Source organism: Mustela lutreola, chromosome 1, assembly GCF_030435805.1.
Source record: "Mustela lutreola isolate mMusLut2 chromosome 1, mMusLut2.pri, whole genome shotgun sequence".
NCBI lineage: Eukaryota > Metazoa > Chordata > Mammalia > Carnivora > Mustelidae > Mustela > Mustela lutreola.
The window spans coordinates 72,600,144-72,622,430 of NC_081290.1; the positions used below are offsets into that span (position 1 = coordinate 72,600,144).

The window sequence follows — 22,287 nt, forward strand, 5'->3', positions numbered from 1 at the left end:
TGATAATCTTGACCCAGGCAGAAAATATACTTCAAGTTCATTTTGGGAGTGCCTGGTTGGCTCAGTGTGCAGAGCATGCAATGCTTGATCTTGGGGTCCTGAGTTCAAGCCCCATGTTGGGGATAGAGATTATTAAAAAAAAAAATAGATGATCAATAAATGTTAAAAATAAAATAAAATAAAGCTCATTTTTACCCATCAGTGGTATCTGGGCTTAATTCTGTTGTCAGCCCTACACTTCTGCCACTCCCACACATCCAGGTTGAATTCTGGTGCCCTAGTGTCTGTCATTTAAGCTGTCCCTTTCCTAATTACCCACCATGCTTCCCTAGGATGTGTGTGCCTAAACGTTTGCTACAGTATATGCTTTAGACACCAAGATCCTCTGCCAGAAGTGCAATCTTTCCTTATTACGAATATACTGGATTGGGATACTCAAAACGTGCTTAGGTTTTGCCATGTTTTCTTTTCTTTTTCCTCTTTAGAGGAAGCTCTCTTTCTTTAGAGAGAGAGAGAGAGAGCTTGAGTGATAGGGGAAGGGCAGAGGGACAGGGAGAGAGAGGATTTAAACAGTGTCCACACCCAGCACAAGTCTGATGTGGGGCTCTATCTTACTACCCAGAGATAATGACCTGAGATGAAATCAGGTAGTCAGACGCTTAACCGACTGAGCGATGTAGGTGTCCTGCCATTTTTCTTTTCAAGAGACTGGACTGGGTCTCCATCCTCTATAGCTTACCTGGGTCCCTGCTGGAGTCTATATGGACCACCACCAACACTGCCACTGTCACTGAGTAAGAGCTCCCACCAGGAGACTCCTGCTGACATGCCTGGACTGGCAGATTTGAACTCCTTGGGTATTGTGGGGAGTGGAGATGCTTATCTTCCCTCAACGCGGACGTATATGATTGGCCAGGTTCCATGGAACAGATATTGTTTATTTTACAAAAGCAAGGAATAGGCGTGTTCTCTCTTTTAGACCTGTCAGTCCAAAAACACCCCTCATGATAAACTGATTTGGACAGGCTCCATTCCTCTATACTTTAGTGCTAGAGGACTGTAGGTTTCCTAGGCTAAGTCATGAAAGCAGGGCAAGAATTCAAATGGAGGCCCACATACCATATGTCTACATATGCATAGATTATAAGTCAAGCAGAAAAAATTGTTTAATAAAATCTATTTTATCCTTCTGCCTTGAAAAATATCCCTTCAGAGTGACAAAATTGAAATATGACTAAAATATGACTAAAAATAGGTAAAATATGAAAGATGAGTGAATTTAATTATTAGTGCATATCTGGGTGTTCTATTGTGAGTATAAAATAAAGGCAATAATAATTCATAAATTTTTTATATTTATTTCCCTGGTTCTTAGTTTTAGCAAATCACTAATTATGCCATTTTAATCAAGATTTTCACAAAACTTGTGAAAACAGTACCTATGATCTAAAAGATTAAAAAAATAAACTAACTGCATTCAAAATATACAAAATTTGAGTGTTTTAATAAAAAACTAAATTAAGTTTAATTATTTTCACGTATCTTCCCCCAAAATTTTGTTTTCTTGTAAAATATCTTAAATTATCTATTAAGGCAGAAAAAACAAAATGCTAATTATAATTAATGACTATTACATCTTAAGATTTAAATGATTTTTAAAAGCTAAAGTTTTAATTTTACTTTTAAAAATTTAATTAAGTGGCATTAAATATTTATAGGAAAATAAAACTACAGTAGTCCCCTTCTTTCCATGGGGGATACACATTCCAAGACCTTCAAGAGTACATCTGAAACGATGGATAGTACCAAACCCTATATATATTATGCTTTTTCCTATATACCCATACTTATGATAAAGTTTAATTTATAAATTAGGCACAGTAAGAGATAAACAGCAATAACTAATACTAGAACAATTATAACAATATACTATAATTAAAGTTATGTGAATGTGGTCTCTCTCTTCTAAAATATTTTATTGTGCTATACTCACCCTTCTTCTTTTTTTTTTTTTTTTAAAGATTTTATTTATTTATTTGAGAGAGAGACAGTGAGAGAGAACATGAGCAAGGAGAAGGTCAGAGGGAGAAGCAGACTCCCCATGGAGCTGGGAGCCCGATGTGGGACTCGATCCCGGGACTCCAGGATCATGACCTGAGCCGAAGGCAGTCGTCCAACCAACTGAGCCACCCAGGCGCCCCACTCACCCTTCTTCTTGTGAGATAATGAAATGTCTATGTGGTGTGATGAAGTGAGGTGAATGACACAGGCATTGTGACAGAACATAGGCTACCGTAGGCTTTCTGAGGATGTGTCAGAAGGAAGATCATATGTTTCCAGACCATGGATCAATGTAGGTAACAAATCGGGGAAAATGAAATTATGAATAACAGGGGGCTACTGTAGTCACATTTTTAATGTTAAATATTTATTTGTCCTTTTTAAAAATTCATGTCATGCTTAACACATGTATCTAAACCTATGCAGTAGTCACACTCTAAGATGGCCTCCAGTTATCCTCACCTCCTGGTATTCATACCATTTTGCTGTCTACTTCCACACTGAATCAGGGTTGGTCTGCATGACCCACAGAATATGGCTGAAAACATGCTGCTGACTTCCAAATCCAGGTCATAGAACTCACCGAAGCTTCTGCGTTGATCCCGTGGACTCCTTGCTCTGGAGGAAGCTGGCAGACATGAAGTGGTGATGTTCAAGCAGCCCATGTCAAGACGAAGGCCTCCTGCCAACAGCCAGTATCAGCCTGGCACTTATGTGGGTACACCATTTTGGAAGTCGATCCTCCGGCCAACATTTGACTACAACCTCACAAGAGATCAAGAACCAGAGCAGCCCAGCCAAACTCCTCCCAAATTTCTGATAATCAGAAATGGTAAGAGAAGATAAATCATTATTATTATTTTTTTTTATTTTAGGGGCTCCACTCCCAATGATGGACTTGTACCTATGACCCTGAGATCAAGAGTCACATGCTCTACTGACTGGGCCAGCCAGGTGCCCCATAATAAATCATTATTGATGTTTTAAGACACTATCTTGTAGGATGATTTTATTATGCGACATTAGGGAATAAATACTACCCATACATATACAAATGTAAAAATAGAGGGTGCTTAGTGGCTCAGTTGGTTAAGCATCTCCCTTCAGCTCAGGTCAGGATCCCAGGGTCCTGGGATCGAGTCCTGTGTCAGGCTCCCTGCTCATTGCAGAGCCTGCTTCTCCCTCTCCCTCTGCTCCTCCTCCCTGCTCATGCTGTCTCTCTAAATTTGTAAAAATAAAATAAAATAAGTAATAAAAATAAAAACTTTAAAAATGTAAAAATAAAATACATTTTTTTTAATCGCAAAATGTTCTTCAGCTGCCATGTAGAGCTACTACAAATAAAACACCAGTTCATGAATAGCTTCAGAGACACAAATTAGAAGAGGAGTAAAAGAAGGAAAAATAGGGGCGCCTGGGTGGCTCAGTGGTTTAAGCCTCTGCCTTTGACTCAGGTCATGATCTCAGGGTCCTGGGATCGAGTCCCGCATTGGGCTCTCTGCCTATTTGTGATCTCTCTCTGTCTATCAAATGAATAGATAAAAATCTTTAGAAACAAAAAGAAGGAAAAACAAACTTTTGGTCCCACCGAAAACCAGTACTTTTTTCATTGCATTCACGCTGTTGAGAAAAAGGAGTTGACAAGTTAATTAATTTGACAAGGCCTTTCTATTACATAAGGACTTTTGTCACTCAAACCCTCCCCACAGCACGGAGCATTTATCCCCAATGTCACCTGTGGCCTTACACCGAGCTGCTGGCGCTCAGAAGCAGTTGGCTTTTCTTTAGAAGACATGGGGCAAGAGATGGGAAGAAGCATTTCCCCGGGGCCTGAATGGTGTGTTGCAAGGTGGATCCTTAGGATACGGATTCCAGAACACTGAACGCTGCGGTCCAATTGGCAGAGGCACTTAAGGAAGTCTTTAACAAATTGTTGTGTTTTTGTGATATGTGTGGCCCTCCAAAGCATGGGGCCCAAAGAAGAGGCTCTCCTTCACCTGGGTATAAAGGCAGTACCACAGGTAGGCCCATTCTGCAGATTCGGTGAAAGAAGGAAGAAGGAACTCTATTTCTGAGTAGGGGTCAAGCTATATTCTCTATTTTTAATAAAGCTGATGTTTTGAATTCCTCTTGTTTACTCTTAATTTGTTAAGAAGTGGGAAGGAGGAACAGTGACTACCTTCATGCCTTCAACCCCCAATAGACATGGATGGCCAAACCGATCAAGCCTATTTTCCATGATCTTTGGTTTTTTTGATTTAGGTACTGTTAAGTACTGTTTCTTCCTCCTCTCTGAGATACCTTCCCTTAGTCTCAGATCTACTCAGTTCTACCGGCTTCCTCCATTTTCTGCCTGGCATACAACCTTATCTGCCATTTGAATTAGGACAGGCCTGCTACTTCTATGATTCTGTCAGGTCAAGGTGCTTATTCAGTACAAGTTTTAGATTATAAAGTCCCTGAGGGGTGAGCCCGGGTGGTTCAGTGGGTTAATTAAGCCTCTGCCTTTGGCTCAGGTCATGATCTCAGGCTCAAGGGAACAAACCCCGCATTGGGCTTTCTGCTCTGTGGGGAACCTGCTTCCCCCTCTCTCTCTGCCTGCCTCTCTGCCAACTTGTGATTTCTTTCTGTCAAATAAATAAATAAAATCTTTAAAAAAAAAAAAAAGAAAAGAAAAAGTCCCTGAGAATTGGCAAACCATTGGACTTTAGCCATTTCCCAGTTCAGTACAATTAAAAAAATTTTTTACACCAACTTAGGGTTGTCAACTTTTAATTTTCTCAACTAAGGCCATTTTTCTAAAATACCATAGGTTAACAATGACCAACATTTAATAAATATAAGAATTTATTTATGTGGTCCCTCAACATAAAATTTCAGAACAGAGCAGAATCTTTTGAACTAACTCAGCTTTATGAAAAATGTACTACATTGTCCTTGCCTCACTATGGGTCTTGATAAATCTCAGTGTTTGACAGGTAAAGGGTGCCTGGATGGTTCAGTTGGTTTAGTGTCTGCTTTCGGCTCAGGTCATGATCTCAGGGTCCTGGTATCAAGCCCTAGTTTAGGGCCCCTGCTCAGCAGGAAATCAGCTTCTCCCTCCGCCTCACCCCCCCCCCCCCGCCTTGCCGCTTTTATGCGCCCTCCCTCTCAAATAAATAAATAAAATAGTTAAAAGTAAAATAAAATAAAAATCTTTAAAAAAAGAAAGAAAAAGAAAAGATTTGGGGCGCCTGGATGGCTTAGTCAGTTAAGCGTCTGCCTTTAGCTCAGGTCATGATCCCAGCGTCCTTGGATTTAGCCCTGCATGGACTCCTTGCTCAGCAGAGAGCCTGTATGCGCTCTTTCTCTGTCAAGTAAATAAATAAAATCTTAAAAAAAGAAAAAAAAAAAAAGACTTGACTGTTATAGACCAGTGTTGGAAACTACTACTTTAGTACAAGTTGGTCAGTTCTTTCTAATAGGAAAGAATAGATAGGAGCTTTTTGTAGCTAGAAACACTCAAAAGGTTTGATAATGAAGCATTAGGTTGTGAGGTTAATGGTCTGGGGATGCCTGGGTGGCTCAGTTGGTTAAGTGGCTACCTTTAATTCCTAATCCTGTGGTGCTAGGATTGAGTCCCGCATCAGGCTCCTTGCTCAGTGGGGAGCCTGCTTCTCCCTCTGCCTGCCACTCCCTCTGCTTTGTGTGCTCTCTGACAAGCTAATAAAAAAATTTTTTTTAATTGTTTTTTAAAAATAAATAAATACAGAAATACATAAATAAAGTTAATGGCCTGAATTTTGCCTAAGGGAAGCAGACCTACTCCTGGGTGCAACACTGGAGATGTAAGGGTAGACAGAAAGCAATGAGCACTGAAGAGGTGGAACGGGAAAGAGACATAAAAGGACTCGAGGGAACAACTGGAGTACAGGATGTAGAAGACAGACAAGGCTGGCTCTGCTTGGGAAACAAATGTTTTTATACACCCTGACCAAAAATTATTAGCCTTCACACTCACTGTTGCATACTACGTGGGGACTGGTTGCTCTTGCTCTGGTTCCCTAACACTCCTAACCTTTCTCCGCCCTCTTTTACTTCCAGACCCCTACAGGAGGACTGAGGTGTTTGAATGGAGAATAGGGGAGGAGTTCTTCCTTCTCTTTCTCTTTTGAGTTTTCTCTGCCAGCAGGGAACACGCAATCCGCGCTGTTCTTCCGTGTATCTGTCTAGCACCATAGATGATGAGGTAGGTAAATTCAATGCGGGGGGGGGGGGAGGGGGGGCGGGGGAAGGGTTGGGGCGGGGCATGGTAGGTCACCCCTTGGCTGACACACCTAGTCCACATCCTTCAGCGGCTTTTAGTGGCAGTAAAGGGGATATGTTTTTCCTCTCCTTCTGCATTACTCTTCCATCTCTCTCTCAGCTGAGTCCGCGTGTGGGCGGGAGACGGGAATATCATTCATTGGGCCCTCTAAATTCTGACCTGCCTTGTGCGTGAGGTTCACATAGGCATACGGTCTGGGAATGGTGCTCCTTTCATAGCCTTTGCCCAAATGTAGGCACAAACTTTTAACTAACTCTGCATATCACAACTTAAGCCATGGTTTTACTGGAGGCTCAAGGAGGGAGTGCAACCCCGAAAATAATTTATAACTACAGCTCAATCCCAGATCTGCCTAGAGCCTGTGGCTGGCTACATTAACCCCTGTTTGGTTCCCACGCTATTGTAATTAATCTGGGACAGCTTGCTTTGTCCCCACCAAACCTGCTTACACCACTCTAATCTCCGTAGCTCTGCCTCAGAATCCAGAACCAACAATTCCCAGACCCTGCTAAGTCCCAAAGAGAAGAGAAAGACCTTCTCTCCTTTGAGCCTTAGCCCCCTTCTCTAAATCCTCAGCGGCTTTCTGTCCCTGAACCTATTTTTTCCCCAGGCTTAGTGACAGTAGGAACATAATTTTCTTTCAGAGAAAAATTCATCCCAAGTATAGGTGTGAATTCTCACCTTTGGTTTTCACAATGAGGCTCAAAAGTACATTTTCACAAGTCTGGGTTATATAGTGTTAAATAATATTATGGGTGGGAAACCAATCACACAGTTCACAGTGAACTGTGTGATTGTTGTTGTTGTTGTTTTTTCATAGCCTGTCCTTCTGCCTGAAGAGAAGATAAGGCCCGACTGTCTCTTCTGCATTCTGCATCTCTGAGTATCCACTTCAAAACTACATGCAGGGCTCCTTGGACGCATGGGAGAATCTGGTTGCCTAATATTCTGAGAAAATTTAGCAGACAGTCAGCTGTGGCCTAGCTCTGGCCTTTATGGTGATAACATCATAGATGGTCAGATGTCCTTCATCAGCTATCTGTAACCTCATTATTTAGCAGATGGATTAGTAGAGTCCTGTGGAAAGCAGATAATGAGACTGAGATCTATCTGTGAGTAAAGCCTGTGAAAGATAAAGGGGGAGGATGCAGGTTAGCTAGGGGGGCCTCAGGGCTAAGCAGATCTGATAAGGTCTCAGCCAATCAACACAGAGCCACCGGTCCATGAGAGGAGCCCAGGTTTGGGCAGAAATGATCAGTCCCGGTAACCCTGCCATGTACGCTAATTGGCTGGGGCTGCCCAGAAAGAGAGTGGCTGAGGTGAATAATTCCTTGCACTGAAGGGCAAGTTCTTCCTTGAAAGGAGATCCAAGCATGGAGCCCCCATGGCTCTCACAGCAGGAGGCTTTCTCATTGTCAGCCGATTTTCCATCCTGGTAGAGGACCAAGTGAACCCTTGAAAACGATTTGCTCATCACTTTAGCAAGATCATGACCTGACTACTGTCTCTTTAGCTTTTTCCAGCTCCCCAATCCTAGCCATTAGTTCTCACTAAGGCTCTTACAATAGTCTCTACTGGTCTCTCCATACTTATTCCTGTGCCTTCTAGGCTGTTCTTCCCAATGCAGTCAGAGTGATCTTTTCAAATCCAAGTTTGATTAAACTAGTAGCTTAGCAACTTCAACAACACTATCTTCAACGTCCTGAGGGTCACCCCAACTACCTCTTCAGTCTAATCGCATTCCTTTTGTTTACTGTGCTCTAGTACACGTCCTTCTTTCTATTCCTAGGAAATGTGCCCTGCCTCTTTCTTTCACAAGGCTGTTGTATATGCAAGTCCCTCTGCCCGGGGTGCTGCCCACCATCTTTTCCACATCAGAAATACAGCATGATGCAGTTTGTTGTTTGCTGATTTTCTTCCATATCCAACATGCTCCAAATGTTTTTTTTTTTTTTTAATTGAGCAAAATAAGGGCAAAGTTTTTATGAAAATAAAATTAAATATATATAGGGAGTATGAGTAGACATGTAAGAGACTGAAGAAGGATGTTACCACACAAGTCACAGATAGAAGTTGAATGCAATTATTACTTTTGAAGAAATAATGTATTATTTTTAATTATTTTACAGATGACTATAAATAATAAATTTACAGCCAATTATTCTTGTGGAATGAAAGAGTTGTGTGATGCTCTCTGAAAAACAGAATACAGATTGATAAATTTAGGACTTCCATTTCTGGAAGTACAGTTGACCAGATAACTTGAAAAACTTCTTGCCATAGAATATCTAGAAATGTGGGCGCCTGGGTGGCTCAGTGGGTTAAGCCGCTGCCTTCGGCTCAGGTCATGATCTCAGGGTCCTGGGATCGAGGCCCGCATCGGGCTCTCTGCTCAGCAGGGAGCCTGCTTCCCTCTCTCTCTCTCTACCTGCCTCTCCATCTACTTGTGATTTCTCTCTGTCAAATAAATAAATAAATAAAATCTTTAAAAAAACAAAAAAGAATATCTAGAAATGTGGGATAAGATATAATAAATGTTCTTTTAAATGCATGGCTGAGCTTGCATAAGAGTAAGCAATATCTCTAAGAGAAAGAGGGAGAGGGAGAAACGGAAGGGGGAGAGAGATGTTAACAATCGATAAAGATAGGCGAGGTGCTTGTGTTTTTTGAACTATTTTTTTCTCACTTTTTTGTGTGCTTGAAAATTTTCAAGTTAAAAAAATTAGGGGTGCCTGGGTGGCTCAGTTGGTTAAGCGACTACCTTTGGCTCAGGTCATGATCAGGGTCCTGGGATTGAGCCCCATGTAGGACTCTCTGCTCAGTGGGGAGACTGCTTCTCCCTCTCCCTCTGCTGTTCCCCCTGCTTGTGCATGCCCTCTCTCTCTCTCACAAATAAAAAAATAAAATCTTCAAAAGAATTTCAAGTAAAGCTATAACATAAATGACATAATAGAGCCTAAATCCTGAAGACAATATCACATGAGACAAGAAAGAGGATGAGAGGGTGATCAGAATGAAAGCACTTGAGCTCCTTGTACTCTACAGGAAGGTAGAGATAACTACCTTCTATGGATGTAAACAGAGAATAGGCTGTGCATATTTTCAATTTCTCCTAACCATGCCTTCATAATTCATAATATGTTGTCTACCTCAAAGACATCAGATATGCTCATTTAAATATCTCTAAAGATAGTGAAAGATATGTACAAGGACTTGGATTTCACCAGTGTTTCTTTTTCTTTGTTAGAAACAAAGTATCAGGCTTTGTTTTTGTTCTAGCAGTTTCACATATGGGGAACAACCTAGTTGATAAATGGCTAAGTGAACCATCCCATATATATATGTAAAATAATGCATCTATGCAATCTATGCAATCATGAATAATGCAAACTATGCAATCATGAATAATGATGTTATTTCACATTTACTGACTAGAAAAGATTTCATGCTTATGGTTGAATAAAACAGGTCACAGAATACATGTATGAGCTTATTTACATAAAATTATTTATACATCTGTAATTATGACATTGGTTGTGTTCATAATAAGTCTCTAGGTGAGGGGTGCCTGGATGGCTCAGTCTGTAAAGCCTGTGACTATTGGTCACAGGATTGTGGGTTTGAGCCCCATATTGGGTGTAGAGATCACTTTAAAAAAAAAAAAATCAGGGGCGCCTGGATGGCTCAGTGGGTTAAAGCCTCTGCCTTCGGCTCAGGTCATGATCCCAGGGTCATGGGATCGAGCCCCGCATCGGGCTCTCTGCTCAGCGGGTAGCCTGCTTCCTCATCTCTCTCTGCCTGCTTCTCTGCCTACTTGTGATCTCTGTCTGTCAAATAAATAAATAAAATCTTTAAAAAAAAAAAAAAAAAATCAGGGATGCCTGGGTGGCTCAGTTGGTTAAGAAGATACTTTTCAGCTCAGGTTATGATCCCAGAGTCCTGGGATGGAGTCCTACATCAGGCTCCCTGCTCAGTAGGAAGCCTGCTTCTCCCTCTGCCAGCTGCTCCCTCTGCTTGTGCCCCCCCCTCTCTGTGTCAAATAAATAAGTAAAATATTTTTTAAAGGAAATCTTTAAAAAAAAATCTAGATGACTTTTTACTTTACACTTTCCTGTGTTTGAATGTGTTAAAATGGGCATGTATTATTTAAATAAATAAATAAATAAATAAAAGCAGAGTGTCTAGGTGGTTCAGTGGGTTAAAGGTCTGCCTTTCAATTTAAGTATTGATCCCACGGTCCTGGGATGAAGCCCCATGTTGGGCTCCTTGCTCAGGGTGGAGTCAGCCTCTTCCTCTGCTCCTCCCCCCACTCATGCTCCCTCTCTCAGATAAATAAATAAAATCTTAAAAAAAAAAAGGCAGTAAAGCTGTTCTTAAATGTAAACAATAAAATACATGCCAAGTACTTTTGATCTTCCGTTTCCAGGGGGGCTCTGCCCATTCGGAAAGAAGTCTGAGGAGAAATGAAGAAAGAACTAGAGTGCAGCTGCCTTTTCTCCTCTCTTGAAAGCAGCTGGGATCCCACGGTCTGTAACTGGACTTCAGAATACGTAGAAAGGTCTTTACATCCTCATCTGGAACGTAGGACTAGACAGCGTACTCCTGTCTGACAAGGAAATCCACACAGGGAAAGGGTCATCTTTCCCTGATCAGTTTGAATGAAAAAAGGACTCTTGAAGGCTCAGCTGCCACTGGGGATTAGAAGAGCAGCTGTGATCAAGTGTGTCCCCTCAGGCTGTGGAACTCAATATCAAAGAATTCTTCTCAATCCCGTTGCTCAGGATGACCCCTCCCTTCACATTCTTTCAATATTTCACCTTATTCAGCTAACAGAATACTTTTTAGTTCCTTCTCATCAATTCTTTCCCATCTTCTCTAAGCCTTGTACCTAGGCACTGCTTCCCTCAGGGTTTTAGCAAAGTATGTAAGTGTGCTTGTAAGCTTCGTCTGTGTTATGGGCTGTGGTTACTCCTGGACCCAAGGACCCATCAAAGTTTGTACGTGGTATGGAGCTCACAGCAAGAAAATAGATCTGAGAGTCTGAAGCATTTAAAAAAATATTTTATTTATTTGACAGAGAGAGAATAGCAAGAGAAGGAACACAATCGGGGGGGAGTGGAAGAGGGAGAAGCAGGCTTCCCACTGAGCAGGGAGCCTGAAGAAGGGCTCAATCCCGGCACCCTGGAATTGTGACCTGAGCCAAAGGCAGACGCTTAACGACTGAGCCACTAAGGAACCCCGAATCTGAAGCATTTAATAATAAAATGTATATCCTGACCTAAGTCGCTTAGTCGAACCTGCTGTTTGTGCAATAATGAACATTTGTCCCACCCTGAAGGTCCAAAAATCCATTTTCAAAACAGTCTGCGTTTGTAAATGTGGAAGCCAGGGAGGGTTTTGGCAAACACAGAGAGCAGCACTATACATTTGGGCAACCTATCTGAAAGACATATTGACAAAAGGTATTGCAATAGACTGAATTGTGTTCCCCCAAATTTATGTTTTGATGCCTTAACCCTAGTGTGAATATACTTGGAGATAGGACTGCTAGGGAAGTAACTAAGGTTAAATAAGATCACAAGGATTGGGCCCTAATGTGTCTCGTAAGGCTGGTTCCACATAAGAGGAAGAGGCACCACAGCTCTTTTGTGCTCTCTCCCTCTCCCTCCCTCCCTCTCCCTCTCTCTCTCTCCACATGTGCACAAAAGAAAGGCCATGTGAGAACACAGGGAGAAAAAGGTGGCTATTTACAAGTTGGGAAGAGAGCTCTCATCAGAAACCAAATTTTCTGGCACTTTGACTATGGACTTCAAACTTCCAGAATGTTCTGTTGTTTAAGCCACTCCATTTGTAGTATTTTGTTATGGTGGCACAAACAGACTAATACAGGTACCAAAACTTTAAGGAAGTTTATTGTGCTAAAACATACATAACAAAATTTACCTTTTAACCATTTTTATGTGTACAGTTTATTGGCATGATGTATATTCACAATATTGTTCAACTGTGCCCACTAAAATAAATTAATTTCTTTTAAAGATCTCTATTTATTTATCAGAGAGAGAGACAGAGTGCACACAAGTAGGCAGAGTGGCAGGGGGAGAGGGAGAAGCAGACTCCCTGTTGAGCAAGGAGCTCCATGAGTGACTTGATCCCAGGGCCCTGGGATCATGACCTGTCCTGGGATCATGACCAAAGCCAAAGGCAGATGATTAATCAACTGAGCCACCCAGGCGTCCCAAGATAAATTTATTTTTAAACAGTATGTGAGTTATATTTTCATGAAAAAATATGCCAAATATGTTGTTTTCAACCTTTAGTTATATTTAAAGCAATGGGTCCAAATGCCAATCTGAACTAATTAAATACGCTATTTTATTTGTGTTTCCAAGCCTCGTGGACGCTATAGAGCCAGAGACAGGCAGAGGGGTAGACACGGGTGAACATGAATTTTTCAGTCTTGATTCAAACCCTAGTGAATATGTGACCTCGGACACATTATTTAACCTCTTATTCTACTATTGTTTGACTGCTCTTTCTTCCTATATCCTAGTGACCTCCAAAGAGATTTACTCATTTCTCTACCCCAGTAAGTATAGTTTTATAAGTTGTTTCAAAAGCTTGCCTTCATGGTATTACTGGAAGGACTGTCCATCTAGATCATCTTCCCTAATGGCCTGCTATGTTGTTTCAAATTCCAAGTTGACATCATGGCTTCGTAGAGCTGGCTTTGTGGGTGTGCAACCCGGGCAGATACAGAGGTCCTCACACTTAGAAGGGCCCTGGGCTAGGTTTAATGTTCTGCTGATGTTGTGCTGAAATTCACAATATTGTGAATTAGTTAACTCATTAAAAACAGCAGATCTCTGAAGGATTGAAATACTGGCCCTCTAAATTTTTTAAAAAAGGTTTTATTTATTTATTTGACAGAGAGAGATCACAAACAGGCAGAGAGGCAGGCAGAGAGAGGGGGAAGCAGGTCCCCTGCTGAGCAGAGAGCCCAATGCAGAGCTCAGTCCCAGGACTCTGAGATCATGACCTGAGCCGAAGGTAGAGGCTTAACCCACTGAATCACCTGGGCACCTGTGACCCTCTAATTTTTGATGTGAAGAAGCAGCATGAGGGCGCCTGGGAGGCTCAGTTGGTTGAGCATCTATCTGCCTTGCTCTGGTCATGATCCCACTGTCCTGGGATGAAGCTCCCATCAGGGGGCTTTCTGCTCAGTGGGGAGCCTGCTCTGAACCCTCTTCCTCTGCACTTCCCCCTGCTTGTACTCTCACTCTCTCTGTCAAATAAATAAGTAAAATATTTTTTTAAAAAAGGAAGAAGGATGGGGCGCCTGGGTGGCTCAGTGGGTTAAGCCGCTGCCTTCGGCTCGGGTCATGATCTCAGGGTCCTGGGATCAAGTCCCGCATCGGGCTCTCTGCTCAGCAGGGAGCCTGCTTCCTCCTCTCTCTCTCTGCCTGCCTCTCTGTCTGCTTGTGATCTCTCTCTGTCAAATAAATAAATAAAATCTTTAAAAAAAAAAAAAAAAAGGAAGAAGGAAAAGAAAAGAAAGCAGCTTGAATAGGTCTGGAGCATGAATACTGCCGGCACAGGCTACCCTGAGGGCCTTCGAGAGGGTGGGTGGGAGGGGCCAATGAAGGCACTGGACACCAGAGGACTTGACATATTTTTGTTGAGTGACAATACAGATAAATAGGTGAATAAATGGATAAATGAATGTGCTAAGGGAAAGAATGGAGGAGACACGTAACTCAGGTTTATATATCTATATATATCAGTATATATTCTATTAGGCATAGACTTACACACTAGAAGCTCTGTCCTAAAGTAAGAGACTGAATGCTTGCTTCCTATCTGAGCTAGTCTGCTTTAGGGTGTGCACTGAGGTGAAACTAAGCCTGTTGCCCCGTCCTCACAGCAAACTGGCTTGAGGACTAGAGCACAAGCTGAAGGCAACAACGTAAGGCATGAGGTGGGCTTGCTGCCTCTAAGGATGTCTGGCTGGCATTTTGCTCCAAGATAAGACTCCTCAGTAAATGGTGATACACTGACTCAAATGAAATGTCTGTTTTGGGAAGACGTATAAATGCTAGATATACCAAAACGAAGGGAAGTCATCTTAGCTAAGATCACTGCTGTGAGTAAACGTCCTGGTTCCTATAGTTTGTTTTACACAAACTCCTGAAGTACGAACAGCAATTCGTACAGGATGAAGCAATTTTTGCTTTTTTGAAGATTGTATTTATTTATTTGACAGAGAGATAGAGAGGACAAGTAGGCAGAGCAGCAGGCTGAGAGGGGGAGAAGCAGGCTCTCCGCTGAGCAGGGATGTGGGGCTCGGTGCAGGGCTGGTGGGATCATAACCGGAGCTGAAGGCAGCCGCTTAACTGACTGCACCACCCAGGTCCCCCCATGAGGCAATTTTTAGAGTGAACTTTCTCTCTGGGAACCCTAGGTTCCTACCCATCTTATCATTGAAGGTGATGTGTGTGTATTCCTTTGATCTTAAACAAGCTAACTGATTCAGAGCATAATATCATTATGACAAAAATATTATATAAACCAGGTGAAAGCAACCCAAATGTATATCAACCGACAAATGGATAAACAGAATGTGGTCTAGACACACAGTAGAATATTATTCAGCCTTAGAAAGGAAGGAGGGGCGCTTGGGTTGCTCAGTGGGTTAAAGCCTCTGCCTTCGGCTCAGGTCATGGTCTTAGGGTCCTGGGATCGAGCCCCGCATGGGGCTTTCTGCTCAAGAGGGAGCCTGCTTCTCCCCCTCTCTCTCTCTGCCTGCCTCTCTGCCTACTTGTGATCTCTGTTTGTCAAATAAATAAAAAAATTTTTAAAAAGGGAAGAAACCTCATCCACATGATACAGCACGGATGAGACTTAAGGATACAACGCTGAGTGAAATAAGCTGGTCACAAAAAGACCAACACTGTACAATTTCACTTATTTGAAGTATCTAAAGTTGCCAAATCCCTAGAAACAGAGTAGAATGGAGTGTGTCAGGGGCCGGGAGGAAACAGGGAGTCGTTTAATGTGCATAGAGTTTCATTTTTGCAAGCTGAAAATCTTCTGAAAACTCTCGTGCTTAAGAATGTGAGCTTAACCCTACTGAACTGTACTCTGAAAAACAGTTACGATGGCGGATTTTATATTACTTGTTTATTCATACAATTTAAAAAATTATATAAGAAAAATCTTATGTAGACCATTCAGATCAGGGACCACGTGATTCACTTCAGCTGAAACTTTTCTCCCCGTGCATCTCAGTTGTGATGGTTTAAAGGTCTCGCTAAGCCCTTGAGGGCAGGTACGTTGCTGCTAAGCTTTTATAACAAATACCCTTTTACTAAGCAAATCATCAAATTGGGTCCCCAAATGGCTTCATTTTCAAATCCAAAGGGAATTATTTAATTTTATATTTGGGTAGCAATACCTTTGGTTTTATAGGTTAAAAAACATTTTTGCATGTTAGCTCATAAGCACACAGATGAGGAAACTAAAGTTTAGAGAGGATTTACTACGTGACTGTTCTTGAGGCACACACCCATTTAGCAGCAAGTATGAGTACTGAAACTGAGAAAACTCCCTTAACTACCGGTAGAGACCTCTGCCACTGAGAAAGTAATGTAACATAATTATATAGTACATACAGTATAGAAGTAATTTAATACATACAGGTCAACGTTCATTTTAGCAACCTTAAAGTTTATATTTTTGTAAAATCACAATTTCATGAGGAAACAAATTTATCTCTTAACTATGAAAATCATATCAGTGAGAATCATCAACTTTTTGGACCATGAGATATAACCAAGACATCTGGTTCCTTTGGTGGCAACATAATTTAATTGTGGTCAAGGTCAAGGACACTTTTCAAACTCAGATATTCCTAAAGTGATGGCTAGTTTATTTTCACTTCTGGTCATGCAGAGCATGCTCTTCTGGGAGTCAGGGTCACTGGGGACAGGAGTGAAGTCAAGGATCATGAAGGGGAAAGAATCCTGAGTGGCCATCAACAGTGCGCCCTTCACGGTATTATTTTATATTCTATCACTCTCTCTGTCCCAAATGCTCCTAAAGTGGTATTTTTCTCTTCCCAACAGTTACAATCTGATTAGACTGGAGAATGTTATCCTCTGTTCTACTGCCCCCCTCCCCCACCTCTCCAGCAGGTAAAGCAAGCAGTGGGACTGTGGTCAAGGATGTAGTACAAATTTAAACATTCTCTTTTGTCAGAACAATTTAAAAACATTTTAACAGGGGGCGCCTGGGTGGCTCAGTGGGTTAAGCTGCTGCCTTCGGCTCAGGTCATGATCTCAGGGTCCTGGGATCGAGGCCGGCATCGGGCTCTCTGCTCAGCAGGGAGCCTGCTTCCCTCTCTCTCTCTCTGCCTGCCTCTCTCTCTACTTGTGATCTCTCTCTGTCAAATAAATAAATAAAATCTTAAACAAACAAACAAACAAACATTTTAACAGGGATGCTGGGTGGCTCAGTTGGTTAAGTGTCTGCCTTTAGCTGGTCATGACCCAGGGTCCTAGGATCAAGACGTGTATATGGCTCCTTGCTAAGCTGGGACTCTGCTTTTCCCTCTGCCCCTCCCCACTGCTTGTGCTCTCTCTCTCTCTCTCTCTCTCTCTTTTTCTTTCTTTCTTTCTCTTCCTCTTTCTCTTTCTGACAAATAAAATCTTTAAAAAAATTTCGCTTTGGTGTAATGAAATAGGTAATATACCCTGTCTAACAAGAAAGCAAGAAAACTTGATTTCGTTGATTTGTAAAAGTGTGGTGAGGGGCGCCTAGGTGGTTCAGTGGGTTAAAGCCTCTGCCTTCGGCTCAGGTCGTGATCCTGGGGTCCTGGGATTGAGCCCCACGGTGGGCTTTCTGCTCAGTAGGGGGCCTGCTTCCTCCTCTCTCTCTGCCTGTCTCTTTGCCTACTTGTGATCTCTCTCTCTCTCTGTCAAATAAATAAATAAATAATCTTAAAAAAACAAAATGAGCCATAGGAAATTAATACTCAGTTTCTTTTAAAAAAAAAGTGTGTTGATATTCACTAAATTAGAAATATTGCGAATCCAAAAATATTTGGCATAGTTTTGGAAACGGAAAGTGAGACAAGTCTAATTTTCAGACATTCTGTTCTTAAGATAATGAAAACGAAGTCCTTTTGAATCCCTTTGGTTGTTTCCACATTTCTTAGACGCTTCCATTTACACAATTTTCAACCTGCATAGGAACCTTCTAGGCTTGTTCCCAACAGTTTCAGGCTTTTTCAGGCTGCTTCAGAGCAAGGCCAATTGCCTGGATGCGCACTGGAAGTTTTAAACAGAAGAGGGCACCAAATCTGAGAGCTTCCAACACCATGCTCTCCAGGGAAGGTGGGGGCGGGGTGGGCACAAGAAAGGAGGGAAAGCAGAAGGATGGAGGGAACCTAACTGATAGGGGCTCATAATCAAACTCCACAACTGCAAGTCGGAAAGTGAATATTCATGTGAGTTCTCTTTCATGCTAGAAAGAGCTGGGATTTGGCGTAAGGCGTTGGGCTTGAGATTTTGTGAGTGTTGCTCTGAAGAGGTGGACTTGAGAGGACTGACGGAGGGAGCCTACACACTGAACCTTAGGGCTAAATGTGCACAAAGAAAACGAATAATTGAAAAGATACTGTCTGTGTGTTCATTTTCTAAATATACGGACAAAGACTAGACTACAATGAAACAAATTATTTTGGTCTTACTGCCACCTAGTTCTATTTCAATTTTGTGGGGTTTTTTGTTGTTGCTTTTGTTTTGTTTTGTTTTGTTTTTTTAACATGGAAATCTTGCAGTAGATTCTGTAAAATTCTATTCTAGAAGGAAAAATACTACAGTTCACTGTTTTTATCCACATTGGGAAATTCCTTTTCGAATATTGTGGGTAGATTGCCAGGGAATTTAGCTTTTCTGTTTAAACCTGCAAAATAAAATGTCTTAAATGAAGACTCTGAACAGATTTTAGGCTCGTATAGTTCAAAACAAATATTTCAGTATCCCATTGTAAGAATAATGGCCTGATTTTTAGATTTGAGGGTCTCATTTTCTGGGAGAACTGCCCACACTGTTCCTCACCTCCCTTTCCCCAGGATGTGCAGACAAGGGCTAAGCTCTTCCTGCTGTCAGAAAGTCTGTGCAGAGCAGCACTGTTCACCGAAAATAGAGTGCCAGCTATGTGTATAAATTTCAATATTTTAATATTGACATTTAAAAAAATTTAAAAGGTGACATTAATTTTGATATAGTTTATTTAACTCAATATATCTAAAGTATTATCATCACCATGTTACCAATAAAAAATTATTACTGAGCTATTTTATCTTTTGGGGGGGTTATTAACTAGGTCTTCGAAATCTAGAGTATTTTATACTTACACCACATGTCAATTTGAACAAACCACAACAAAAGTGTTCAAAATCCACATGTGGCCAGTAACTACCATATCAGCAGACAGTGCAGGTCTGGAATATACTAACTTTTAGTCATGAGAAAATATGCAATTAATCAGTTAGGTAGCAAACTTAATGATGTACCTAAGATACACTGCCATCTATGTCTAATTTTACCTTTTTAAAAATTGTTTTTATTGCAGTAAAATACATATAATGTAAAATTTACCATCTTAACCATTTTTAAATATACAGTTGACCTTGACTTTTATTAATTTTTTTTTCTTTTAAAGAGAGAGAGAGAGAGAACCCAAGGCAGGGCGGGGAAGGAGGTAGACTCCCCGCTGAGCAGGGAGCCTGCCATGGGGCTGATCCCAGATCTCCAGGATCATGACCTGAGCAGAAGGCAGATGCTTAACTGACTGAGCCACCCAGGCGCCCCTCAAATAATCATATCTTTGTAAATACCATTCTATCTTTTATTTAAACAACAGTTTGCATTCAAAATTGACAGAATTGCATGTGAATAATGTGGTATTAACTCTTATTTGAAAAACTTAACTTTTTTATTTTCTTAGTTTTATGAACTGAACAGTCATAAAACTTTTATCTTTTTGAAACATCTACAGTAAGTTTTCGACTTTGAGACATGCTATGCAGACATGCTATTCATTTTTATGAATCCATTTGACCTGGAACTCTGAAGTAAAATATGGAATTACTTAGCATGCTTGTTCACTGAGGATGCTTTGATAGTTGGTCCCCAGCCCCTGATCCTCTCCTCCCCAATGCTTCAATTTGGGCACACCTAAAAGTCAGGCCCAGTATCAGACTCTTCTCTCACAGTTGCCCCACGGCAGGGATATCTGGGTTAAATATGGTCAGCACTACCTCAGCCTGCTCCAGATGGACCCACTAAAGGGGTCAGTCTAGAATCAAATAACTTACTGTCCTGCTCATTTGCTTGTCTTTGATTCCATGTTCACATGTCTTTTTTTTTTTTCTTCAAGATATTCTTTAGATACTGCCCATTTCATGGGTTGGCTTTCTTTGTCAATATTCATACTTACTAATATATTTGTTACTTCACAAAAATAAGGACATTACAATATATTTTTTAAAGATTTTATTTATTTATTTATTTGACAGAGATCACAAGTAGGCAGAGAGGCAGGCAGAGAGTGAGAGGGAAGCAGGCTCCCTGCTGAGCAGAGAGCCCAATGCGGGGCTTGAACCCAGGACCCCAGGATCATGACCTGAGCTGAAGGTGCCACCCAGGTGGCCACTGAGCCACCCAGGTGCCCCTATAATATTTCTTATAATATTCTAAATGTTCTTCTCAATAAAGAGAAGGATATCCTTAGGAATTTCTTTACCTTCAACTGAAATCTGCCTAAATTCCTGAACACAATACAACGATAAGGCGTAAATGTCTATTGTGGAAGATACCAAGTACATGTTCCCTTGTTTGGGTCTTTCCTTCTTTCCTTTCTTTTTTCTTTTTAAATTTATTTTTTATTTCATTTTGCCCACTCTTATTGAGCTATACCTGGCAGGCTCCATCGGTGGTGCATACCACTCTTGATCTCAGGGTTGTGAGATCAAACCCCACGCTGGGTGTAGAACTTACTTTGAAAAAGAAAAAGAAAGCCACATTAGTTAAGTGTACAGGGTAGTCAGGGTAATGGTTTGACATCTGTATGCATGGCATCTTTCTTTCTTCTTCTAATTGCCATTTAATTTAAATGTCACTGGGTTCAGTTATGCCTAAGCAGCTTCTAAAATATTTTGGGCTCATCACATGAAAACTGCATCAGTTGCACGCTATCTATAAATTTATAGTTCTACCCATTCAGCTAAGACATGTAGACATAGATAGCCTTGGTAGTGGCCCCTCTATAGAGCTTTCTCCGAGATTGAATGCTCTGAGTCCACAAAAGACTTGACTTGCTATCTCTTTCCAGGAAGTCGTGGCCTATACTCTGTGTGTGGCTTTTTCCACTTGCCCTCTTTTGAACATTGCTTTGAAAAGAATGTTTATCTTATTTTTTATTAAGGGGTAGCAAGGATATTCAGATTTATTGTTTACTTGTAAGTTGTAAGGCAACGAGATGCTTCAACATCCTGATCATGATTTTTTAAAAAAATATTTTATTTATTTATTTGTCAGAGACAGAGAGAGAGAGCACAAGCAGGGGAGTGGCAGGCAGAGGGAGAAGCAGGGTCCCTGCTGAGCAGGAACCTTGACTGGAGGCTCAATCCAAGGACCCTGAGTTCATGACCTGAGCTGAAGGCAGATGCTTAACCAACTGAGCCTCCTAGGCATCCCTCTGATCATGAACTGACCTGACATAAAGCTCCTGGAGCTGGGACAAGGCTGCATAGTGGCTAGGCAAGGACACTTCTGGAATTATATGTAGGGGAAGAAGTTAGGTGTACGAGCGTATGTGGTGGAGAAGACAGCAGCCAAAGAATGAAGAATATTGAAAATGTTTTCTCCCAACATTTTTCTTTTCTTATGGAAATAGGACTCCTGTGTTGGGTAAGAATTCGTCCATGATGCCCAGGGACACTGAGCATATGAGCCTGAAGGCTACATTATCTTAATGTAGCAAGCTGGCTTGCAAAATAAATCCAAACTATTAAAAGAAGCAGAGGAGAAAGATGGAGTGAGCAACCTGAAAATGAGTGGCTTTGTTACAATCCTCCTTGTCTGTCCATGGGTTGGATAAGTGAGCCAATAAATTCATTGCTGTATTTGGCTTAGGTGGCTCAAGTCAGTTTTTTGTTGTTAATCGTAAAAATAAAAGCTACCAATTATTTTACCAGCAAAAATGGGTTTATTCAGGAATAAAGGAGAATTGCAATCCAGGGCAAATAAGCTGCTGGTAGAACCGTAGTTAAGTCTGGAGAACAAAGGAGAGGTATGCTCTTTCTAATGGAGAAAAGGAGTAAGTTGGGAAGACTGTTATAAACTAGAGGTCCACTGGAGGAAACTGGGAGTTCAAAGTGTAATGGCTTCTCAGTGGCTGAGCTGTGGTGGTGAGGGAGGAGAGCCAAAAAGTATCCACATGCAAGGTCAAGTCTGTCTGAGTGTAGAGATTAATCTAAAAATAAAATGAATATATTTTATTGCATTCATTTTTTAAAAGATTTTATTTATTTACTTTTGAGAGAAAGAGCACAGAGGGAGAGTAAGAGGGAGAAGCAGACTCCCTGCTGAACAGAAAGCCTGATTTGGGTCTTGATGCTAGGACCCTGACATCGTGACCTGAGATGCAGGCAAACACTTAAACGACTGAGCCACCCAGGCACCCCTAAATAAATACTTTTTTTTTTTTTTAAAGATTTTATTTATTTATTTGTCAGAGAGAGAGCGAGTGAGAGCGAGCACAGGCAGACAGAGTGGAAGGCAGAGGCAGAGGGAGAAGCAGGCTCCCTGCGGAGCAAGGAGCCCGATGTGGGACTCCATCCCAGGACGCTGGGA

General features: G+C 41.4%; 1 long non-coding RNA gene across 1 annotated transcript; it reads left to right on the forward strand.

The window, feature by feature from the left end:
- Nucleotides 1-2,576: 2,576 nt before the first annotated feature.
- LOC131819429 (uncharacterized) lies at nt 2,577-8,339 on the forward strand. The gene is made up of 4 exons (XR_009349183.1): nt 2,577-2,893; nt 6,145-6,289; nt 7,188-7,479; nt 8,157-8,339. It is a non-coding gene; the product is annotated as an uncharacterized LOC131819429 (long non-coding RNA).
- The last annotated feature ends 13,948 nt before the right edge of the window (nt 8,340-22,287 follow it).